The 25,619-nt window shown below is 39.0% G+C and overlaps 1 pseudogene; it reads right to left on the bottom strand.

Moving 5' to 3' along the window:
- Positions 1–189: 189 nt before the first annotated feature.
- On the bottom strand, positions 190–25,619 carry LOC118648133 (annotated as a pseudogene).

Here is a 25,619-nt window from a genome sequence, read left to right as displayed (position 1 = left end):
TTGTAATTCGGGCCTTCATTCATTCGTCATTAAGCCATGTTCTCCTATAGAACGCTGGCAAAACTGACGCCCCGCGAATCTCCACTCGCCCAAACAAATAGCGAAGAGAAACGAAACATAATTTTAATCTTCGCGGAGATTACACATTTAAGTAACTAAATTGTGGATTTGGCTTTGCATTAGTTAACTCTAATCTTGCGACACCAAGCCTACATAATTCGCCGATAAGGCCCACTTTGCCGTCTTTCCTCCTTCCTTTACACCATCCTTGTTCGTCTTCATCTTCTAATTTCTCGAATACATCTCCTAAAAAATCCAATAATTAATATTATTCGACTTTTTTGCATAGCAGGTAATTAGTAAAGTCATCTAAGATTGATTGAGCGTCCTCAAAATTGCGAAGAAACATCTTTTTCTCAGTAAATATCTCGATAATAAACAATGTAAAAACATATTATAATATCTTACTCAATGATATAAATTGTAAATAATATATATTGAGTAAGGATTATATACAGTTACATTATTGTTAGTTGATGTTTACTGATTTCTATTATACCTTGCTTGAAACTAAGTTCGTCTGCTTCGGCTCCTTCATAATCGTACAAGGCTCGCACGGGAACCCGGGTTCTCCATTGTCGACCAGCGGTTCACCACCGTCCTCGTCCCATTCCTCTTCTTCGAACGGATTCGATTCTTGCTTGCGTTACCTACTTTTACTGCAATTATCATACGTTTTAGTAATGCAATGCATATCAATATAGCATCAATTTATTTTTCGCGCGTTACGGAAACTTACGTAAAATCTTACGATGTGAAAACTTACGTGATAGATCGGGGTCCTGCTGACGTCGTCGGTCTCATTTTTTTCCGAGGATTGTTTACTGGAGCTTATAGTGTCCGTTTTGTCCCCATTATTGCCGTCCGCTGATATCACTCGGCCGGCGGATTTCGATTTTGATTTATTATTGACCGGTGAAAATTCCTGTTTGAACGGGAGGGAAAAAATATCTTAGTATGTACGTTTCGATGAGATCTGTGTAAGTGCGTACTGCGATACCGAATGCACCGAATTTCTCGATGAAACGACATGCGTGCAACAAGTGTATGACGCTACGAGTCGCGCACGCCTGCGAAAATATTTTACGCTTGAATGAGCATGCCGATGAGGTATGTGTGACTTCGTTTTAAAGCCTATCGCTACTTCTCAATATCTTGCTTGCGTGCGTCAAGAGGATCATTATATCTCGAGGTTTTACATTCGATTGCGATAGGCTCGACAACAATGTAGGAAGTCTATGTACTTTTATGGAGAAGATAGCATCCGGATTCTCATTCCCATTAAATATGTACCAATTTTCAAAATTGCATATTTACAAAGCACAATTTGGCTCCAGATTACGCGTCTTTAAATAAACAATCGTGACAATGAATCGTGCGTGATCCCTCTTGATAAAGTTAAATTATAAATTTAAATAGTTTAAAAAGTAATACTATTTTTAATTTCATATCACCAATATCATTACTGTTATTGCGTTATTGACAAGACACATTTTAACAAGATGTCCTTGTACGAGAATAATAATTTAGCCATCGGCTATGTACAAAAGTTTTATGCCATGCAAGAAATTAACCCGCAGAATCGCCGGTAGCCACCGCGTTTCCTTCGGAACTTGTTTCTCTTTCGTAAAAATTTGTTCGACTACTATCTATGTATTCTTTAATGTCCACTAAATGATCACCTCGACTACTACACGTTAAACTCTATTAAAATACCATTTACAATATTTCAAGATTTTTTAAGAAGTTTTCTAACTGGAGGAAAATGCGACAGTTTTGGCGCAATCTGCTGTTATTCTTCCATCTACAAAATTAATTTCGTATTAGTTTCATTTGATTTTCGTGAATATACTATGGTCGTAATTTTTAAACGTGAACATGTAGATGTTACATGTGACTTTTTAACAGTCGGTTGCAGGCATATGATATATACTTAAGCTAAAAACAATGAGTTATACACTTATATTTCTTAATAATATTATAATTATCCATACCGTATACCATGAGCAGGGTAATAAGCGTTTCTTGCAAGAACCCGATTTACAAACTTTTGAGACTCGGACAGTTTTTTTTAGGCTTGACTCTAAATTTAAGCCAAAAACAATTTGTAAGATGTAACTATTTTTATCGGATATCGATATTATTATTTATCTTGATGCGATTTTTTCCATCTATGATAACATTAATTATTCGACTAAGATAAGTTAGAATAAATGAAAAAACATAACTTGCATCGATTACTTTGATTTTGCCATCTGTAATTTTTGCTACACCATGCATCTTGAATTTTTTTTGTGTTATCCTCCAGTTTGGTAATTCGTTTCGGCTGTACCTGCCACACAGGAGACTGTCCGTGTTCACCTTAAGGCACAGATTCGTGCGATTACGTGCGAGCGCAAGAGCGGAGCGGATTACGGTTAATTCGGTTAAGAGCTAGAAGCTGAGAAGGAAACCCATCCTGGATGACCCTCGCGGCCCAGCTGGGAGACATCCGTTAAAAGCTGTCGCGTGCAGCCTAACCGGTGCCGGCGATCTTTCTCTTTCTCTCATCTCATCCTCGATCGCTCGAATGGAATCGCTCGTCGGCATAGGTACATGGCATAGGCGCGTGGATCTTGGATGCGCGGATTATGTTGAAAACATTAAAGTGAAATTGGCGCGCTGTTTGTAACGTGTGAAACGTGTAAACAAAACTTTACATGCAGATCCTCGCCGACCGGGCGTGATTGATTGATGAGAGTGATGGAGCCTGCCGGGAGCGCCTCCTTCGACTTCGAGCCCTTCGTGATCTCGCGGAACTCCTCTGTGTAGTCCTGCATAATAGCAACGTCCCAAAACAATCACATGCATGCATTCCGGAAAATTGTCAGGGGTCTCTCCCTCCCTCTCTCTCTCTCTCTCTCTCTCGCTCTCTTTCGCTCGTTCTACATTTTCTTCTTAATATTAAGAGTACAATAATATAATGTGAAAGCGCTTTCGATATTATCTAAATATTCTTGGATTAAAAAAGAGACTAAGTGAGAGAGAGGCAACGGTGTTGGGACTGGGTGTTACTCTCTCGCAACGAATTTAACCCTTGACAGTGTGTGACAATGTTTCACGGGACGTAACATCATTTGGCAAGCGACGATAGTATGTGATAACAACACAGTTTTTTTGCGTAATGTTTTCCATAAATAAATTAGTTAAAGGAGAACTCTAATAAAGGGGACGGCAACGCTTGTAACCCGTAATCAATATAGGGATCGATCAATGAACTCACGTTATGTACAACGAATTTGTTACCTTAATAAATTTTAATGCTTAATTCTTTTTGAAAAAATAAAAAAAAATCGGAAAAATCGCACTCTCCGGAACGATACAAGATTACGGGTTAAAAAAAAGCTTTAAAAACTTAAAAGGCCCAAAATATTGTTCTTAAGCAGGATACTTTTTCAGAGGCAAATGTACAGGAAAAAGCGTAACTAACTCTTGTTTTAATATATATAGTAGCTACGGGAAAGATTGACAACAACAGCGACGAGTGAGGGTTAAAAACGCTGTTTAAGAGTATTCCCGTTTTTTTCTACAGTTTTTACTTGTTATTTTAGCGACAACAAGATGTGATCATGTTATCATCTATTCTTGTGAGAATCAATATTTTATTGTTCGAAATTGGACGTAATTTATTTTTCAATGGAAGTTTTATTTCCTTTCCTGATATCTGTAGATTTTACATCTTTTTATATTCTCGAGAATTACTCTAAATATCATTGTATTCTGTCGAATCGAGTTTGGGAACAGAAGTGTATCGAGCGCACAGACGTTCAACAAGTACAATAAAATTATTATAAAAAAGGGGTAGCTATAAAGAGTAATATTCAGTCCGCTACAGCTAGTTGTTGTCTAACAACAGGTCTTCAACCACGAGCAGGTTTTTAACATGCGACAGTAGAGGTTTTTGTAGAGCTTTTTTTTTTTTTAAGCAATAAGCGTAAGCGACTTACTTCGAACTGCGGCCAATTCATAGCCATATGTGACGCCGTGATTATTAGACCACCATTTCAGGTCTTTTTTCGTGATCGCGTTATTTATCGTGTGATAGAATTCCTCGTATATCTGTGGAAGCCTGAAAACGTTAATGCGCAATCTATAGTAACGATAAGTAATGACATATGAAATATTCGTTTCATATTCGTCCAATGTGAAATAGGTAGGAACGCGATTCCCATTTCAGTTTTTATTTAAATTTGGATTGTCGAGGTAAATCGAGTGAATTAATTGAACGATGAAAGCGACAGATCCTATCAATGTTGATTCTGACAGACAGTCATGTCGTGTCCGCGAACAAGGTATCGATTTTTGTAGAGAATATAGAGAATATCAACCTCTGAATTTGCGGTTACGCAACATTGCACAATACGGTTACGTGGTAATGGGCGAGGACTTACACTGGGTCTTGCGATATGTTTAGACACTTGTGAATACCGAAGAGTACTTCTTTAAAGAACTGTAGTCGCTGCGCCTCCATCTCCTGGCACTTCTTCTCGAACACCTGCGTCATATCCTCCATTACTTTGGATTGTACTGATTGATTTCTTGAAGCGCCGCTTCGATTTTCTCTTTCGCCTTTTGCACTTCCTCTTTCGTCTTCTGAACTCGGTCCTGCATTTTCTTTACCTATTGAAAGAAACAAGAAAATACTTAGAAACCTCGTAAGGAGCGTTCCTTTTTAACTCCAGGTTGAAGGTAAAAGTCTCAACATTGATGTAACCTAAGCGTTTTAGATTTTGAGAAAAAAAAGTAATATGAATTGGAGTAACTTCATATAAATTCTCTAGATGTAAGTTTATTGCTTCGTTAGTCCGCAAATCTACAGACATTGATTAAAGCTATTTAATAGGTTTAGATTCTTTATCTTCAACCACTCGTTTAGCCATCGCCAAAAAGCTAAAGATTCTCTTCAGCAATGTTAAGCTGTGAATACCACATTAAGAAAAGGACAAGAATATATAACAATTTCCGTACGTTAAAATGTGCGAAGATATATGTAATCTGCTACTCTTGCTATGACGAACTACATACTGTTTAATCTACTTATATATGTATATACCTATCTCGCCATGCACTACACGTAAATAAATGCATATAATAAATACATACAAAAAAATGGTCATTTCTATCATAATAACGATCTAGCTTGCATGTATAAGGTATCTTTCAGATTAAAATCTACTGCTGTCTACATCAAGAATATAAAAACATTCGTTTTATTTAAGTGCAGTGTAAAAATCTTACCGACGAGCATTCAAATGTTAAAGAATTACCTGTTGTGTTCAAGAACTAATTTTTTCGCGAAACACGTTATTTTTTTTTATAAGAATTTATATAGGCTTCAGATCCTTATTGAAACTTACACTCTCAGAGAACTTAAATGCTCTGATAACACTGTAATCTCGCTTGCTTTACATAATTCTGTAATTACAGTGCTCGCTCTCCGACCGCACTGCGATCAAGCAAGGTTGAGGCCGTTCGGGCGAAATTTGTCATGTCATTACTCGATTTTACGATTCGATTTTCGAGGAAAGAAAAACGTCGATGCGCACCGCGAGCATTGTCCGTGCCGTGAGCGCTCTAAGAAATTTAGCGCAAAGAGATTTACGTATGTCGGCTCATGAATTATCCATATTCTACGCACGTGCACCGCATTTCTCGTCTTCATATCTCGGCTCCGGTGTTTACTGAATTATGGTAATACGCGTTGAAGTGTGGGTTCTTGTAATTACGAGTAAGGCTTAATCAATCAAGCGATGGTACAGAAATTACATATCCGTTGTCAGTCATATTTTCTCTACGTAGCAACCCTTCAAATATACAGGCATACTCCGAATAATTATTAAGCAGCAGTACGTCCGATATAAACATAAGCCAGGCGTGCTGCATCTAAGACGGAGGATGGATCGACATCAGGAGTTGACGAGATATACGCGTGAAGAGAGAAAATATATGGATCTTATATCTTATATATATAAAAAAAGATTACTACTGACTGCGACGACGCGTTTTCGCGCGTTTGCTCCGATTTCGATCCATTCGACTGATCAACTCGAGCAGATAATTCTACGTGCGAAAGACTCAGGTTTTGCTTACCAGCAGAGCCTTCTGTAATGACGAGGACAACAGAAAAAAAGAAAGAAAAACATAAATTGAGAAACATGCGACATGCAATATCATCATACATACAACTGAACGTCGCCTATTTTATTATTCCTAAGTTTTTTGGTATTCTGAGCCTCCATGCACCACATCCACAATCTGTCATCTAGAAACGTCGTTAGCCGTCTTTCAGAGATGCCTGTCTCTCCGATATCCAGATCATTATTGTGCCCATTATTGAGCTGCGTGCTCGCAAGTTTTGTCAAATAATTTACGCTGTCTTGAACTCTTAGAATTACCGAGAATATGTAAAACGTGGGTATTTTTTAAACGATTTTTTTTCCTTTTCTAAACTACTCGGATTACAATTTCTCTCTCCGTAACTTTAACGGCAATTAGAACAATGTACAGCGAAGGTAGAGTAACTCAGGTGGAAAGCTGCAATACAGTTTTTCTTTTCGCGTCACAGGCTTGCATTTCCGTCACTCTTGGGTATCATTCGTATAATTACTACCGTAGAGAAACTACAAGAAACGGAATGAACATATGGTGTGCGCGTTCGGTTTGTATCCGCGATCGTTACAAAGTATCCTTTCCGTTCTGAATAAGAGACACGTGGGGGAGCAAGAAGTAACACAGACGTGCAGGAGGAGATTCCGCGTCCAGAAGCGTACGAGAGCCGCGTATCGCGTTTAGCTTACCGCGAAACGTCAAGCAAGAAGAGAGTAGCGGCGCATGCAAGAATTCTTAAGAATAAGGTGTAACGTACGTTTTCAGAGCCTCGGGCCCATCTGCAAATAATACTCGCTAGAGAACAACTGTATCTACCGTATGTAGGATTGCGAAATCGAGATGCGCGATTAATAATGTTTGCACAATACGCGTTATGCTAACACGTATGTTACACGCGTTCGTAATCCGGTTGTTTTGTCGCTTCAAAAACCGATAAAAAAAAACGTAATTGCTGTCGGGATCGAGTTACTTAACTCGCGGATTTTAATTGCATGAAATACGCAGCGCAGTTAATTAAAGTAATTAATGTACAACGTGTAACGTTCGCAGCTATGAATTATGGGGTATCTGCAGAACAGTAGTTTAAACTTATCACCATCAATTGTGCTAGTTTACACACGTATATTCTCGCTCAAAAAGTGCTTAATTTTAAGATATTACAATATTTTACTTCTGCTTTCGTTTTATTTTAAACACTTAAAATGTTTTAGTTTTAATGACGTTTAGTTTTAAAACACCAATTTTAAGTCTAAAATTTAAAACACTGTTCAAATATTTTTAATTATTTAAATGACAAATGGCAGAAATAAACGTTTTATTATCTTAAGTTAAACATTTTCTTTTTTAAGCGCTATTTATTTTATCTGTGAATCTCAACGTGACTAAAAATAATGTACAGGAATATTTAGTAATATTAGTACCTAAAATTTTACGTACTCTACGGAAATATTACCGCGTATTGCAAATTAGAAAGAAATCCACGTGATCAATCATCCCAATCCGCCAGCCTTTCAAAGTGTGCACGTGATTTCTATAATACGTGATACGTTGCGCCTATCGGTTAATAACACGTTACAAGTGACAAGTGATGTAATGCGCGGATACAATGGAAACGTAACGACACACACCTGATCCGGCGAGAGAGAACTGTCCGCCGATGCGTTCCTTTCCATGTTCGCCGCGGTCCGCTCGGTTTTACAGCTGTTGTGAAATCGGACTTTGCCTTCTCGACCTTCTGCAAGAGTTTCGCCCATGGCTTCTGCGCCTTCTTAAACGCGTCCTCCATTTCCTTGCGCTCCTTTAGGGTCATCATCGACTGCAATCACGGAACCAAACCCGTGCGACATCAGCCACTACTACAGAAACTTATGTAAAGTAAATTATTAGCTGGCAGAGATATCGGAAAACTACTTTAATAAGTACATAGCGACCGATAAAACATGGAAAAAGTAAATATTGCCATTTTCGAACTGTCTCTCACATCGGAATTTTAATAATTGTGGTGAATGTTAAGCATTTTGTGACTTCGTGCTTTTACAACTACGTGCCGATTTCTGTTCAGTCCAATTTATGCCGAAGCTGAAAATGTAATATCGCCTTAATTAAATTGATAATAAATATCGTTCATTCTAATAAACGTCTTATATAAGTTTATAAGGAATTTATTGCTTACTATCTTGTCATTCAAAAGTGCGTCAAGAAAAATGGAAACAATCTAGCGATGTTATCTACTCTTCCACGGGAAAAATAGAAATTTCGTGACAAGACTCAGAATTCCAATTTAAAGGACCCATCGATCTGGCTTGACATAATACCACCCTTTTACCTTGTGATACGCATCCTTCTGCCACGTTTTGACTTGCTGAACGATGTCGTTACAGAGGTTCTCTTTGACCCTGAGATGAAGATCGCAGAGCCTGTCGGACTCCACTAGAACGCCCTTCCACGCCGCCTCGGTTGTGCCGTACTCGGGTCCCTTCTCGATCTTGTCGTTCCAATTCTTCGACCAGTTTTTGAGCGCCTTGGCCGTAGTTCTTCTCAATCTCCGCCCGTTCCTGACCAGGGCTATCAGACTGTCGCAGAGCTTGTGACCATCCTCGATTCTCCTTGTCGTTCGCTTGTAGTTGCCCGGCTCCCAGAAGGAGTCCGATGTTGCTATGAGCATGTTGTCGTCGCTGTGATGTGACATCTTAGCCTAAGTCGAGAAATCCCTTTCACCTGGAAATAAAAAGGGAAACGAGCGGTCAGAGAGATGGCAAAATTATTCGATAAATAGAGGAAAGATATTTTATTATCGTGCGTCATACAAATGTTTTATGCAGCATGAATGGCACTCGATTTAAACTCCTTTATATTACCATGTGTTATTAATATAGCTTTCATGGACATACAAGGACAAGTAAAAAATCTTGTCTCTCACAAATTACTGTTTCACTGGTCATTACTGTTGTTAAGTGGAAGTGTCATTAGGCCAACAAACACTATTATATAGAACTCATTTCATAAAGAATATAATACTTAATAAGAGAAAAACGGTCTTTAAAAAGAAAAGTTGTTCAAAGATAAACGCATGATTAATAAATCATAAAGGAAATTCAATTAGAAGACTAAGCAATTATGTCGTTATTGTGCGTACTATTTCACATATACGCGATATTTGAGCATGTATTCAATTTGTTTATTTAAAGAATGTTTCTTAAAAGATTAGAGGAAACATATGAGTTCGCTACAAATGTATTTAAGCAGATTTAAATTTTAACTCAAGTGTCTAATTATTTAATGTCGATTTCCATATAACAATATTACTGCCACATTTATTATTATAGAAAAATTTATTATGTTACAATATTCAAAGTTATTTTAACATAGGTTTATAGAAGTCTTTATAATTTTTTATTTTATACATTTTTGCTATAAATATAATGTCCATCTTTCTCAGTCTGTTTTATATTCTGAGAAATTGCAAATTCTCTGGATTATCGCCGAGAAATTCACAAGCTGCAAACAGACGTGTGTAGCCGTCTCTATGGAGGAATGTTGAATATTTGCTGGAGCGAGTATGGTAGTTATTGGATTACGTCTCGGTTTGGATCATCGATTGGCCCAATTGCAAGGCCATCACAAATCTGCTTCGTGCGACATTCGTATGCGCTGACACGCTGCAATATGTTTACGTACTTTGCACATTTTTTATTCTACATATAGGAATAACTTTAAGACGTTGGTTTCGCGCGAGCGAAGTCTTACAAATTTTTCCAATCAATCAATCAATAAACATTACACACACACACACACACACACCACACACCACACACACACACACACACACACACACACACACACACACACACACACACACAATAAACTAAACCGAAAATTGAATTTTTTTGTCTCGATTTCTTGAAGAACGAGAATTTTATTCTCGCTGAATAAAACGGGCATTGGAGGATACTTTCTTGAAAATACTCTAAGTCTCTCGCGAAGCATGAGCGTGATTTTATTGCAAGGCGGCACGTAACGCAACCGGGAGAATGAAAATCGCGTTTGTGCGATGCTGCGCGTGCGGTGATTCTCGATTGGGTTAAGCGGACTAACAATTAGGTGCAACGGCTCGGCGAGGCTTGTTCGTATGCAAATGCAGTGCATCTAGCATGCATTCGCCGGCTCTAGTCATCAACGGTTACGGAATTGCTTGATGGAGTTTTACTAACATCATCGGCATTGCTTGTGTTCTAACAGCGTGAATTATAAAACATGAAAACTATTTCCAGAGAAGAAAAGAAAAAAAAAGACTTTTAACAATAACAGCAAATTTTTTAATATTCTACGGAAAAAAATGAGATTCTCTTGGGATTTTATTTTACATGGAAATTGTATAAAATATTGTAATAAGCTAAAATTTAGTGATGTGCAAATAAACCAAATCGGAATATAGAATTTTCATTATTCGAATGTTTAACTGTTAAAATTTTGTAGACGAGTATTAAAATTCACAAATGCGTTATTCTTCTCGTTAAAGAAACGTACGAACAATACAACGTATGGGATCGCGATGGAAATGAAAAGGGGAGCAAGTGGCTGCGTTTAGTAACGAGATAATAGTCGCGTTCGTGAATATATGGGAGCATGTACTCGTGGACCGTGCGTCAAGAAACGTCCTTGCTTGAAACCCGAAGTCTCCGGTGAAAGTCGAGGAGAATGAAATCTAGGGACGTCGAAAGATCCGCCGAGTTCCGTAGATTGTCAGATACGTTCTTTTGTGGGGAGAAAAAAAATTGAAGATCCGTTGTTTCCTCGGTTCTTGAGCTCGTCTTTCTCGTGCTGCGCTCGACGAGAGCGCGAGGGAAAACAAACGATATCTTTGCATAAATCAGTTAAGAAGAGTTAAATATGTAATTACTATCTGAACTGGGAAATCGTACAAGTATTGATCTCACGACGAAAGTTAATTGCATAATTATGAGAGGGAGAGAGAAATGCAGACGAACTTTATCACACTCTATAATTAGTTATCATACAAATCTTACCACAAACATTGAAATCTGCATTCATTTAAAAAATCTAACTTATAATTTATTGTATTTCTTAATTCTGTAGCTACTTGCTTGACTAAATGATTTAAATTATTAGGCATTACATTTAATAAACCGTCATTACTTGAAAATTATCGACTTTGCTTTGATTTATTGGATGTTCGCGTAGAAATTGCCGGAGTTATGCACTTTGTGCGAGAAATAGGGAACGAATTTAGCAGCTCTGCAGACTAATTTGCATAGGTTTTAATGCAAATGCTTATGGGAGTGATATATTCTTGAATCCGTAATATGCATATAGAATCATACATCTTAGAACACATAAGATATATTAAACATCGTGCATTTTCGTTTTAACAGATATTACAAGATAATAGAAGGTTATATAATCTTGAAAATTAATATCCAAAAACAAGATTTATATTCAATAGTTAAAAATTAAAAACTCGAACATTAAAAATCCAAAACAGCTTCTGTATTATAAAAAATTATCCTTTCGCGTCTTCAAATTGAAATCTCTAATATTTTTCTACATTTATTGTAATTTAATGTGATTATGCAACGAGAGTGGTGTATTTTTTTAGTATTTTAATGCGTGGCATTTTGACATATTGATCAATATAGCAGAGCGTAAATAATTTGGGAGCTGTAAAGATTAGGTTGGCTACCTCGGTAGGGAGGAAGAGGAAGAAATCACGAAGGTGACGAAGGAGAATAAGGAGGCGTGGGCTGAGGAATGCCGCCAGGCCAGCCCAGGGAACGACCGATCAGCTCGGTAGATCGGGAGAAGAAGGTCGCATCAAGGCTCCGAGATGAAGAGTCTGATTTTCGGCGGCAAATCACGGACAGGTGGAGTAAGGAATTGTTGCTTTCCAGCGTACGAAACGTTGCGAGTTGCATGCGCGTTTCCTCGGCGATCGGGCCCTTTCCTTCGCTTCGGACTCGATTGGAATGGGCACGGTCACTCTGGATCGTGGAATGTTGCTCCGCTAGCCGGATCGCTCGCAATCTCGAAGGCGCCGTTGAGCGTGAACGATTAATCGATTACGCTCTTCTTCGTGCAAAACCGCAGGATTTGCCGGCGGACAGTCGAGGAGAGTATCGCGTGTGCTGGCACAAGACATGATTGACGAGCCTTGGTTTAGGTAATGAGTTTTTTAGTAGCAACTAAAATATGTAAAAGTATGCTAAATAATTGAATGTTAGAATTAACGAGATTAGAGACTTCAGAAGGAGTACAATTAGAAATTTATAATGATAAGGAAACGCACAAGTTTGTTGCATTCATTAATTTTCATGGGTATTTTGTGCGTCGAGTATTATTAGAAAAAAAGGAGATACTATGAGTCGTATAGATGTTATTTTTTTCATTCGTATTATTTATCTTTGTTATTCAACTCATTATGCAATGACGTTACATTTTTATAAATAATATTCAATGTAATAAATATATTATACTTTGAGTCTAGAATCTATTGAAGAATGCTTTGATAAATAGAATCGTTAAGCTTTTAATTTAAATATTAATTATTAATAAAATTAGTAAAATGTAAATGTAAATTTGTGATTACAATAATACCTTCTCTTCTACATTAAATTAAATTTCTTAGACTTCACTGAATTATACTGCGCGCCTTAGAAAATGAGATCGACGTTAAATCCTTACAATTATTTCGTCACAATGCGAATTAACGAGATTAATTCCCAACAATATTCATACTTGTTAAATAAGATCGTCTTCAACCTTTGGAAAAAAAAAGATAGCAACTGTAGCTGAATTACGCGTGTGACATTGAAACAACGTGATGTATATGGTTGACATTTCAAAAGCGTGCCGTAATGTTGGAAAATGCCGCGTATGCAGATACCGTAAAATATGTCGCTGATATTTTCGTGAATAGCAAGGTCGGGTCATCGTAACTCTCACGGAACTCTATTAAGAGATGTTTTTTCGTTTTTATACGGCAATAAAAAAATGGAATCACACAAAATTCAATAATGGCAATCGTGCAATCGTATCGTTTTCGACGTGCACATTTGTTATCGACAGAAAAATCTCATCAAAAAGTCCGTCTATCTAAATCCAATATTTCCTAAAATACTTCGAATACTTCTGTTTACAAAAATAAACTTGAATTTAATGGAGATCAGCATTATAAGTAATTTTATTCACGATTTCTTCGTAACTAATCTTGTATTAAGTTCCACAATTTTCCGGTTTATTAACGATACTTATAAATTAATAAGAATTGCTGGTTACTGATGGAATGTCTTCGGCAAGATATCTGATTTCGCACTGATGACGCATACAAGAGAAAAGCACGGGGAGTATCATATGCTGAATCATTATTATTGCACCTCCGTTTTGTTATGTCACTATTATCGTCTATAAGGGTGTCTGGTGCACCGTACGTGCATGTTATAATATCTTTCCGAGTATCTTCTTGAACGTGCACACGTGTTGCCCTCGTTGAAAATTTACGTCGCTTTCATGTACACACCAGCACGAGGCTGCACAATTTCCACATATGTACATCATACAATGCTTGAAAACTCGCAAAGCGTAATTTTCTTTTCCTCTCGCGCATTACCTCTTTCACATTTTAAAGCTCACTTTTGATTTCTTTAATTAAAGGAAATTTGGAGAAAATGTGAGAACGCGAGAGAAAAAGGTGCAAAGAGGCACTTTTCATGTAGCGCAATGTGCATATTATAATTGCACATAATTAATAAAATGTTAGAAAATATAAAAAACATATAAGGATATATAAAAGTATTTTGTGTGTGTACCCTTTAAAAACATATGTTACCATCATTAGAATTATATATTTAGGTAAATTCTGAAATCTATTTTCGTTACTATTACTATTACATATATATCTTCTCACTACAAGCAGAAGTGGAATATATTACATGTATGTCAAGATTTGTTTAGCACGAAATTAGCTTACACAAAAATTGGTGATCAAATGATTTCTAGAGAAAAAAAAATCGCTCGAACATCGCACACGTTCTGGCAAACGGATCTTACGCGTCGTGCTTTTTAAAACGCTCCGGTTACATATGACATCGCGTATTCATCTCCGCTCCGGATGGAGTGTCTGGTGACCGAGAGCGCGTGAAAAGAAGCGTCGATAAGATAAAGGGCGTGTCGTAAATAAACGTGACTAGCGGTAATCTCTCGCATGCAGTGACGAGAAGACGAGTGAACGCTCTCTCCTCCGCGATCTCTAAATAGCACAACGGGTGGTGCACGACGTACACGATTCCCTATAGAATTATTTATACGTCCTCCGTTATTTATCGCGGATACGTAAATAACAACAGCACACACCGACACAGGTAACATCAATGAACGATTACGTCGCGGCTTCCTGGTGATCGTCGAACGTGATTCGAACGATCGCGTTTTGTCCGCGGCGTTCCTGTAACAATTACGTTTACCAACAAGGATCCGCATTAATTATCCCTTCCGGTTTTATTAATTCAATTTTCGGCCGTTCTAGTTTGGAATTGGGACGAGATGTACGATGGAATTTCGTTATGATAACTTTAATTAATGTTGCGCCTTGGGTATAGCGTTCATTATATCATATTTTGTCGGCCCACTTTATAACTGCTACGAAATGCACTGAAGTTACTTCGTAACGGTTGATTATGTTATACGTGCGTTAAAATAAAACCATCCCGATTCAATGCTAATACATAGACACACAGGAGTAATGCGTTATATAAGAAATTTCAATTACATAGGTGCATACACATGTTAACACGTGCTATCGCGTTTAGTCGCATATTTGCGAAATTGGAGATAACGTTAGACAGAGATTGCGCTCTGGATATCGCTTATCGCGTGTGATTTGATTACTCGGAACTCTTGAATTCAGCCCAAAGATTTCACATATCTTTTATTTGTATTCAATTCAATGCAGATTTCTATATCGATCATATATATCAATAACGAATGAGAGAGATTCCGCCAGGTCGTGCCTATTCATGCGAAATTCCCCGATTTGAATATTTCCGGATTAAACATTAAAATCCCCCATCGTAATTTATCGATTACTATTGATCCAACGTAATAATAGGATATGTCGGCACAGTTTTATATATAACCGCCGTGGTCGCAGTATTGTAATGATGACAATGATATTCCTGCGCCACGTACGTAGAGTCGGATCATCGATGTATCCGGGCGAATGACTACGTTCCCTCACGTAGTCACGCTTGAGTCATCGCGTTGCGATTGCCGTTTGAGAATTTCCTTAATGACGGGTGTCCACGAGTTTTGAAATCGTCGACAAGAGAATGCCCGTATGTTGAAAAATGTTACAGAAAATGTCGCTCCCTCGAGACTTCGTTTGTTCGCCTACGCAAAATCTAATTTTATTTTATGTAGACTACATAGAGAATTATTCGTTGAAGAAGGTAAGAACATTTTGAAATTCCTTCAAACAACTGAGAAATAACGCTTATTAAATGCTTTTTTATTTTATAATCTCCCTTTTTTATATATTAATTAAAAAGTCGATGTGCCGAGAGACTCCATGAAAAATACTTGCCACGATTAGTTACTTAATAATAATAATAATTTTATTGCATGTATATAGAAAAAATTGGTGAATAGATCGGATAATTATATAAAGAATACTAGCTATGCCCTGCCATAGAGATCCACGCGTTGCTGTGGCTCTCTATTCTTATGCTACGTTTTTTTTCAAATTTTCTTTGCTTTCGTTGTTTAACTTTCAAGAGCCTTGCTTTACTGTTGTTCTTTTTATTTTATTTTTAAACAAGCATTTATCTATCTTTAATAAATCTAATATTCATTTATTCACGTACTTCTAACTTTTTTTTCTAAAAGCTGCCATGGATTTAGAAATCCATTCAAAAGACTGTTTTAAATAAGTTCCTTTTTTTCAATAAAATAACAGCCATCTTTATTTTTCTTATTACTTTAATTTAAACACAATAGAAACATTCTTCGCCTCTCCCGGTCTCTCCCGTCTCTCCTGGTCTCTACCCGTCTCTCCCGGTCTCTCCCCGTCTCTCCTGGTCTCTTCCCGTCTCTCCCCGTCTCTCCCGGTCTCTCCCCGTCTCTCCCCATCTCTACTCGTCTCTCCCCGTCTCTCCTGGTCTCTCCTGGTCTCTCCCTGTCTCTCCCGGTCTCTCCCCGTCTCTTCCCGTCTCTACTCGTCTCTCCCGGTCTCTCCCCGTCTCTCCCCATCTCTACTCGTCTCTTCTGATCTCTCCCCGTCTCTACTCGTCTCTCCCGGTCTCTCCCCGTTTCTCTCCATCTCTCCCGGACTCTCCCGGTCTCTCCCCGTTTCTCTGCGTCTCTCCCGGTCTCTCCCCGTCTCAATGTGTCAAAATTTCAATAATATTAATAAAAAACTATTTTTTACACTTAAATTATGGCCAGCATTTTTGAAACACACGGTATTTCGAAAATCAGACCCCATCAGAACACTCCCGGTTACGAATGCAACGTTGTGTCAAAATTTCAAAGCAATCGGTGAAAAACTTACGGAGATCTTAGACGAGGAACAAACATTTACATTTTTATTTATATAGAAAAGAATTATACGCAAAAGATAGGATATCGGCAAAGTTGCTGCTATAATGCCTAACTGTAGTAAAAACAAAATAATTAGAGCTCAAAGACAGATAATAAAATAAAAATGCTATTAATAAAAAAATAGATTGTAGAACAAAATGTGAATTAGATAGAAACGCATACAGAACTTAATAAGAATATATGTATAAAACTAAATAAAATCTATAAATTTATTTAAAAAGAATTTATATATACGTTGTTAGACTGTACGTTGAGAGGACTCGACAGAAGTCTCAAGATGGAAATTCGTGCCATGGCACACTTCGAGGACAATGTCGAAGAAATGGCAGTCAAGGAAATATAGAATGGTTTTAAAATCGCCACATTAGGCAAGGAAAACGTCATTTACGACAGGATTGCACCAAAATAACACAGACAGGGCATTTATATGCGTGAAGTTTCTTCAGGTGATGAGGTTTTATACTGTCCTTGCCAGATGAATCTAATTGGCCTAATTTTGTCGAACGTTGCGCTTGTTTTTTTTTTTTTAACTCTGTCACCTTGTTAAACCCCAGACAAGTATATGTAAGAAAGTTTCTTCAGAGAATTTCGTTGAGAAAAAAGTTCGTCGTTCTATTCGAGAGTAATTATCTATGTTAGAAATAAAAATTTATTGGAGAATTTGCGTTTATAATTGAGATTGTCATTTGCTCAACACAAAAGTTACCTTCACACCTTTGAAATGCATATTTTTTACGCTTTCACATCGAAGACTCGCATCTCGTTTTGAATAGAAACGTCAACGGCTTGCAAGCTGCTAGAAACGCGGCCTTTTTTTCGCGAGCTCCTGAACTGGTTTTTAATGCAAAGCCCTCAACCTGTTCTCGAGATTGGCTGGCTTTGAAAAGAGACACGATTGTGTCGAGAAGTAAAGCTTCGCGATGGCGTTTTCGATACGTGTTGTAAAGTACACACGTGTCTGTATGCGTCTCTCTCTTGCGTCCTTTTCTGCAGCCATAACGATGTCTTTGGACGTCGCGTCCGGTCAACAGTCGCGAATAAAGATATTACGCGTTTTTTACCCCTCCATAAAGTCCTTGTTCTTGCGGCATAAAATGGTATATACGAGCCTGTCGATTCGTCTGGACATCCTCCAAGGTATCTGGACGCTTGCGTGATCAAATCATAAACTCGCGATTACTGTCTCATAACTAGTCATTTATCTAAGGAATAGCATTATCTAGTGAGTTAGAGCGGACGGACAGGTGCTGTTAGAAAGTCATCATTTTCACGTTGAACATCGCGAATAGAGATATTTCTCGTGTTTTTCACCTTGCCTCCCCCTCCCTCCCCTGACAAACTCATTTGAAGCGTCGCGTCGATTAGTTTCACTCTTAAGCGGCAGTCACGAAATACACAACACGTCTGTGTAATCAAATAATCGTAAAGCGGTGTGGAATATTGGTTCGTTCTTATTCGCCGGCTTCAGTCCTCTAAAATTAGCGCTGTAGTGTGGATACTGTGCTATTACCGTGACGATGAAGTAATCCGTGTTTTTAAGGCGCTCGAAAGCGTCAAGCGGAACGTTCATTCATATTCGCGTGGTATATTTCGTTTTATTTTTAGTTCTGCCGGTCGAGGAAACGTCCGTATCTGCATAATCATCCTGTATACTCGATTGATCGTTGCAAGAAAAAGCAAATTAAATAGTTTCAGTCGGGATTCTTTCTTCGACATTAAAGAAATTTTATTTTTGCTCTGCGAGAGGCAAGCCGTTACGTTCGATTAGCCATTATGTGTAACCAGATGGTGGATTAAATAGTTTTGCTTCATCGGCGTGCGACCAATATTACGTTTCCCGATAATCGAAACAATCGCCCATCGCGACGCGCCATGCGGAGATAATGATCCAGTCCAGTGACGTGATTTCAGGGTGATGGAGGACGTCTGCATCCGACGGTGAATCATGTGTCGACGACGGGCTGCCGTTCGCAACGACGACAGCTTGACCAACGATACTTAACTGGCCGACACAGTTGCCGTTTACAATTACGTCCACAAATTTATGTCTAAAATCTGGGTTACGGTGCAAGCGCTGTTAGTGGCAAGCATTTATATGACGTAATCGTAAAAAGATAAAGAAAAGTAACTTTTTTTTTAAAGGCTGTTGTTGCACCTGTCGTACGACAAATGCAGTAGTATCCTTAAACTGCAATATCGATTTCATTAAAATGTAATGCGCTCCGCTTTTACTACTTTATATCGCTACATTATCGACAATAGTTGTATACTCGAAGCGTACGTAAAAGTGAACATAAAAGTCCTTAGATTGCACGCGCTGCTTTTAATTTTGTACTGGAAAATCATGTTTCAAATGTAGGTCATGCCTCGTTTCGATATTTTGTCATTGTGTTAACAGAAACACGGGGAACGTACGTCATTTCGCGCATCAGTAGAAGTGAACTGGTGCAAGTGTCACAAACAGTTTCTTCCGCGCTACATCATTGCCGATACGAGTTTTCCCACGTTTATCACATTTACTTCTCTGAGGGAAAACTCTCATTTCAAGATGTTTTCCCGCAAATTGTTCAGGTCTTTTCTAATGATTAATTGTAGAACACGGCATGGTTATATTCCGTATCTTTCCGTCACGTCTTTATTGTATTTTTCATTATTGTACGAGAGCGTACATGTCACGATAAAATAATAAGCGATCTGGCGGTTCTGTTTGTAGATATTTCGTGCTTCTTTCCCGGCGAAGCGTTGCGACGCATTGTTCTACATTGGACTACTCGCAATCGATCGTCGACAGGGGAGAAGATTAAAAATTTGCTGGCGCGTCGCCAATGCTCGAAATGCCCAAAAATTATTCACGAGATACAATAAGGGGGTCGTCTCTGATCTCTCGCGTGCGTCTAATGATAATTTTTGTAATTGGAATGCCGTAGTGCCCAACGAAGTTGCGGTCGGCTCGAAAATAAATGGAAAGGTCGCGCATTTTCTCTCTCTCTCTCTTTCTTTCTCTGTCTTTCTCTGACTATACGTAAGAATACATAAGAGAGTAGTTGTGTACGAAAGAAGCGTTGAATAGATACGAACGCGCGAGCGCGGTGCATTTTCAAGCGTGCACTCTCTCTTATTGTGCGATTGTGTACGGGTCAAGGCATCGCCTTGTTTGAAAAATGGTTTCTCGATAGTTTGCTCGAGAGTTTAAATCTCCCGTCCCGTGTAACTTGTTCTTCTAATTAAATTAATTTGTTTCATGCACAATACATTCAATAATAATATAATTATATCTATTTTTACAGCACTTCTGAGTTAACTTTGATTTTACAAGTTAAATTAAAAATTTTTTAATAATTCATATATATACATCATATATTATTTAACATGCCCTCTGGAAAGCATTTGCATGGTTATTTATTTAAAAAAATTGCACATAAATATTATAACTGATTACAGTTAATTTCTCTAAAAAAAAATTTGTATGTAAGACAAAATTGTTTAATGATATGTATAGCATTAATATTTTTCACTTTTAATAATAATACGTGCTTTCCATATTAAATTGACATAAGTCTTTCTTTGCTAACATTGAAAAAATATCTTAATAAAATATTCAGATCTTGTTCTGAATTCTAAATTAATTTTATTAATCGGTCGTATAATCGTATGAGAGAATCGTTTCGTAGTTGTTTGCGATAATAAATCCATCAAATTTATCACTTGTAATTGCCGGTCGGATACACAGCGGATCTGTGGGATTTGTACACAACGATGAGATCTCGGTTGATTAATCACAGACCGTTTACGATAATATGCGTACGCCGTAATGAAAAAGCGTGAACTTCACGCTTTGGCCGAACTTTCTACACATTTATCAACATTCCTCGGTTACATATTTTCTCGTAAAAGATTAGGCACCCGCACTTTACTGTTATTAGACCTGCAGCAACTATTCCGGCCGGTTTGACAAGACGTGTACCGGTCGTGCAACCGCAGAATTGCTGTTATACACGGCAAGCAAACGTGGTACGTTACGGCTGTCAATGAGAATGTAACAATGGATAAGTTATAGATAAATTATGGCGCTCATTATGGACGGGTTACGGACAAAGCAGGGCCATGTCAGTAACCTCCACGTCCTCACCGGAGTTCAATTCCGCACGTCGATAGGCCTGCACCGCCGAAGGTTACATGTACACGCTACCGCTCGTCGACCGTTACGTAAAAAATAAATGATCGATTTCCACCGGCGCGGGCATCAACGATTTACAATGTGCCTTTTTGTCGCGTTTAACCGCATTATACGCTGTGTATCTGTAACCGTCTCCGTGTGAAGGTAGCATCCCATTTTCACAATTGTTATATGACATTGGATGTAAAATATCAAAGTCCATAGATATTATGGTTCAATTCATAATTTTTTTGATACAAAATTAACAATAAGCTTTCTTATTTCAATCAGAATCGATGCGAGTCATAAAGTTAGATTTCTCTGGTGTTATTTACAGTTCTCGAATAAAACTTTCAAAATTTACAGCTTCGAGAACAGGATCGCGTTTAATATAAGGTATATAATCTCTATATGAATTATTATAGAATCTTTACGTTGGAAATTATGCATGTAAACAGCCAAATTAGAAGTAGCTCATATTTTAGGCTTACGCAGCTTATGCGCCTGCAGCATACCCCCAAGGATACCATGGAGAATCTGTGCAGTCTTTATAATCGTTATGCCATGTTTCACACTTTAACGAGCGTCTGAAGCGGTCGGTCTTCTATTAGATAAGAAGTCGGAGGTGCTCTTCTAGGTTGTTGGAGTACAGAAATTCATGCAGGATGATCCCGAAGGTGCAATTAGACGGAGCTGCTCCGCCATTGGCCTTGAGGAGCGAGGCTTGTTAAATCCACCTGTACGATCCTTAAAGACTGCTTCGGGCAAATTATTCATCTCGAGAGGGATGAAAGCCTCGAAATCTGGGATCAACTTCGCAATATCGAGATTCAAACGTTTATTGGAGGTATAAACGAAACAATTTTCAGGAAACAACATGCTTTAACGTGAAATCAAAGAAACAAGAAACTTTAATTGAAAATTGACGGATCGATTGACAGACGGAATATATAAAATAGTAAATATAAAAAATCTAAATTAAATTAAAAATATAATTTTTATAAAATTCAACAATTTCAGTGATATTCAAATTATTAATGTTATAACTTTTAACAAAGAGCAAGAAGATATTTAGATATATCCGTCCTGATAACTTAATTGATTATCGCTTTGCGATTATATATCTAAAGTATTGTGCATTAAGATTTGAGAGGTTTACGACGTTAAATAATATACAGGCTTATTGCCTGTGCTACATGATTTAGCTTACTCCTACTTTGGCAGAGAATGTCAAATAAAAGTAGTGGTGCGTGTATTTGCGTAGAAAATGGCAGGAAGATGCGGCACAGTTGCATGGCTCCTTTGAGTTTGAGTAATCGATTTTACGAACACAAAAGACACTCTTGCGAAGAAAAGGAACTTCGTTATCGATTGGATGGGACCACCTACTTTCTCTTGTACCTCGCTCGGCACACAATCCCCGCCGCCATATGACACATTTGAGAAGCTATCGCATCAGCGTTTTTTTCCCTCAGGATTTAAGGACATTATAATGCACGCTGTAGATCCGTGCTTTATCAGGTCCTCGCACGAAAGCCTTCGTAGAAGCTACTATCGCCTTACCATGTTATCGAATTTACTATTACATAAAGCTCCGTTATTGGATCATACTCTCGTGATAGTAGAATTTCAGATGCATTCTGCAGCGTCACAGCTTGATTAATAGTACATTATAATTGTCCGTATATACGATAAGAAGGGGAGGGGGCGCGTATCAATTTCAATTGAACCCCTTAATTTGCCATTTAAATTATTAGGCGAGCTTAGTAGTAGGGGACAAGTTTTGCGCAGCGTAAAATATTCTCATCCTCCTCCACCCTGCCTCTCTCCCGCCCTTCTGTTAAGTGCTTCATATTTTTCTTCACACAGTATCACGCAGAACGAAAGACGGGAAAATGGATGAGAGCGGCGAGTGAGGTGACGTAGAAAAGGGTTTTGAAATATGTGGAGCGTAAAGAGGCCGACAAATTTCAACGTCTATTCCTAATCGGGTCGTGACAGGCTGATAGCCGGCCATCACTATCAAATTATATCACTCGGATAACTCGCTGATTATACGATAGGATTATCTTTATCAGAGAAAAAGAAGATGTTCCAAAATATTTTCACGGTGTGTAATTACGAAGATCCAAAATCCGTTTGGTCATGATAATATATATAATAGTCTCGTTTGGAACAAGGAAATAATGCGGTGCGTCTTATTAATTTATCTAACGTTAAAATTTCTTGCTCGGAATGCTAATGAGCGAGGGTCTCGCCTCGATAAGAAAGACCGAGGATTGCGCTACGCAAGTTTAATGAGAATTGAGTATAATAATTGCACATAATGAAAGTAAATTATTAAATTATTTCGTCGTTACGATTTTCCCGTTGCCGGCAGCCATAATAAGGAGCGAGAGAAAGAGATCCTCGTTAAACGCTCCCGTGCGTGGACGTTGTTGATTACGCTTCCCCATGCGCGATAAGCATATTCGGACCCTCGCGCTAATGCAATTCCACGAGCTGTGATCGAATTAGTTTCTGGACGCGGCGAGTCCAAGGTTAATAATGACCAAGTACGGGATGTAATGCGACATCGATTAAGTCGTGCGACCCAATTTGCGCTAAAAATAACCTGCTCGACAGGTAAATACTTCGCAACGACAAAATGTCGTAGGCGAAAATATGACGTTTATTATATACGTGGAAGAAAATTTTGCTAATTAATGCATAACACCGATTATATAAAAGTTAGGTAATAGTGAGATACATAATGGCAATTTTAATTTTAATATAATTTTACGCTACAATATTATTTTCCATATAAACTAGGCACTCGATAGGAGTTAAACTTAATCTGATTTAATCTTTCTTTCAAAACTACTGTAATAAAACATGCAGGAAGTTTCTTCGATCGACGGTCTTTTAAAAGACGCGGCCAGGGAGAGTTTCTACCTGCGTTTTGTGAGTACAAAGGGCGGAGATTTAGGTTCAAAGTGGCGTCGATTGTACGTGCCCGGCGTAAGCAGGTTGTGCGGCAGGTATCCTCGCGGAGGGATCCTGCCCCGGGGGAGAGAAAAGGGCGAGGTCTCTCGAGCGTGAGTACGCGTGAACGCGCGCACCGAAGCGCATCGTTAACACACTCGTTCGCACGAGGAAGAACACGGTCCAGCAGTCCGCTTTTTACGTATTGCGTCTACGTGTTTTAAAGATTTCGCCGTTAAACCGCGAGAAAACAGGCGAAAGAAACGCAGCGGGCTTTCACATGGCAACCCTTCGAAGGATCTTCACGCTTCTCGAAATACGCTAATTAGGAGAGACGCTTTCGCCGTCGCGTTCCGTCGTCCGAGTAAAGACGTCAACTGGAAAAGAGTCACATATCTCTCTATTAGAATTTCGCGGATTTTCCCTTCGTTTATTTCTCTTGTCTGTGGCATTCGGACGTCGAGGTTGATTCGTGAATATTCGTTACCTATTATATTTGCCAATCTCTCTTGGACGTTAAACATATTTGGATGAGCGGGCGTTGAATAAAAATTTGTCATTAACGTGGTCCCGCGAACAAGATGAAACGTATAAAGTTGTCGAGCGCGCGTTACGAAAACAGACCCACCACACGTCGCGGCGCGAGCTGCGAGCGACGCACACAGGCTTACAGGATGTCGCCCGCAGCGAAGCGTATCCGTGACTGACTCGCACTGATAGATGCGTGCAAGGGAACGCTCCATGTTTAGCGTTTTCTTAAGGTCGACCGATCTAACGTTCGCGCGTACATTACTCCGAATACTTTTATCCACAAGTTAAGTGCGGATGAGAGGGGTCCACGACCTTGGGAAATCGTGCGTGTCGCATGAACTTGATGATGATGATGATGATGATGATGATGATGATGATGATGATGATGATGATGGTACTTCGGCTGAACTACCACTGTCGACACGGCGCACGAATGGTCAAGATCAGTCAAACGTGCGGTGGGTTTCCTATCGTTATTCGATAAGCGACGTGAGTGCTACCTCGCAGCGGCCTTAGACCAAGCCACTCTTCAGCAGCCGGACCCTCTCGAAGAAGCCGCGGCACGCGTTAACGAGCTACGCGCAGCGCACCACCACCTTCTCGTGCGCCAAGTGCGTTACGCCGGTGATTTTCCGCTCGCACCGAGTGAATTGAATTTCTCGAAACCTCGCGCTGCGCTTTGAAACTGGTCTTGAATAAAGCCGTCGATTGAGCCGCGACGGAGAAGGTCTGGGCGTACCATCTGGCTCAAGACCAATTGCCAATCGACAGTTTCCGAAGTTCAGAGTCGAGAATCTCCGTTGTCGAGACTATGCGTGAGATAAACGCTCCGAGTTCTCGGTTCTGAAATTAACGGATGCGGGAGCAGCGAGCGCCGTCATTTCCGCCCGGATCGACCTGGCGAGAATAGAATCGGAAGTACGTTCTTCCGGTCAGATTTTTCTCAGATTTCACGTATGCTGGCTTTAGGTTTCGCGCTGAATGGGTCCGGGATCAACAGATTTCCTCCTACCTGGGCAACGCATGGTTGTTGGGTATCGTCGAACGGAATGCCTTTAATTCTCCGGATTTCACTAGCACTCGCACTTGGATAGTCGCGGAGCGACAAGCTACGCTCTGGAAAAGCGACCGGGAGGAAAACGGCGGGTGT

This window comes from Monomorium pharaonis, unplaced genomic scaffold (genome assembly GCF_013373865.1).
Source record: "Monomorium pharaonis isolate MP-MQ-018 unplaced genomic scaffold, ASM1337386v2 scaffold_206, whole genome shotgun sequence".
NCBI lineage: Eukaryota > Metazoa > Arthropoda > Insecta > Hymenoptera > Formicidae > Monomorium > Monomorium pharaonis.
Note: the sequence above shows the minus strand (reverse complement) of the source record. Positions and strands in the feature narration are given on the sequence as shown.